Raw genomic sequence first — 1,333 nt, 5'->3', positions numbered from 1 at the left:
GTCCCGTCAAAGGCACTAGTGTTTTCATGAAAGCGGTTGTGTATAAACAATACATTTCACTTAGAAGTGAAATGTGTGTAGTTTAGGAAAGCACAATGTTCAGTTCACTCAAAACGTTCATTGTCTATTCAGTGCAACCACTGCACATTAATGGCAAATATAAGTCGCTTTCACAAACGTGTATATGCCGTGACTGAAGGGGATATTTCGACATTCGTAGTTTGTTTCTCCGGTGTCCTCGGTAAGCTAAATAAGGCATTTGTTTATATCTAGGAAAAATTTGAGGCATGGCATGGATAACGTGTAGGCAATGTTTCAAATGGATGGATGTTCCTAATGGATATTCCAAATGCACATTTTCCAGTAGAATACGTCTTCAATCGATGTATTTGCTCTTCTGCGTTTGCGATTTCCATGTATATCGTCCCGCTCACACAATGCTCCCGTGTAAAGGAGCCTGTGAGTTATTTGAATAAATAAAAATAAATAAGTGGTCCATAGCATTATTAGTCGGTTTTAGGAGCGACGTAAAACTTAGACGGCTGCGCTGGCTAATTGCAACAACTGAGGTCAAATTTCGAGCACATAAGAGGAACAATATGCCAAGTTTACCTGCGATGGTAAATGCGTGTTGATCAAATGCACCATTAAAAAATTGTTAGCAAGTGTTTGAAACTATCAAGCTACTGCTATATAGCTAAGTTCCTCAATGTCCCAAGAGGACTCGGCGTTTCAGATATTTTATACTTTGAAGGAATAGGCAGCATTTTAAGTGCAATGCGTCGCGTAGCTTTAACCTTTCTGGCTTAGTTAGAAGCGTTACGAACGATTATTAAACCCTCATCTTTTTCCTTCTTACTCTTTCATGCGTGACATATTAGTTTCGCCTGGTGTCCTCACAGAACTAGAGGACGCAGCTTCGTTATGTTTTGTGACTGTAAGGACGAGTTAATGGGTGATGTGGAGGTGAAGTTCAAAACAGATGTGTAACTGGGGCTTTACGCAGAAAATTACGTATGCAATCACTCTAGAGTGTTATGGGCGCGTCTAATGAATGGGGAAGAATTGCGCCCGCTGCCCTGGCAGACCTATAAAAGCCGCCAAGAACAAATTTAGCGAAAATCGGTGGTACACTATAGAAACTGCCTATGCGAAGTTAGATGCGGTTGAATAAAACACAGCCTACGTGAAAAATTTCTTATTCAAGCGTTAGAGCGTTTGATATGATCGCTATCAGCTATGATTCCCAGTGTCCCGACATAGCGATACTTTACATGAGGTTAATATTTCATGAAAAGGGCAGGGGGTAGATGGTAACTGCTATGTGCAACAA

This window comes from Dermacentor albipictus, chromosome 3 (genome assembly GCF_038994185.2).
Source record: "Dermacentor albipictus isolate Rhodes 1998 colony chromosome 3, USDA_Dalb.pri_finalv2, whole genome shotgun sequence".
Lineage (NCBI taxonomy): Eukaryota > Metazoa > Arthropoda > Arachnida > Ixodida > Ixodidae > Dermacentor > Dermacentor albipictus.
The sequence above is the reverse complement of the archived record's forward strand: the minus strand, read 5'-3'. Positions refer to the sequence as shown.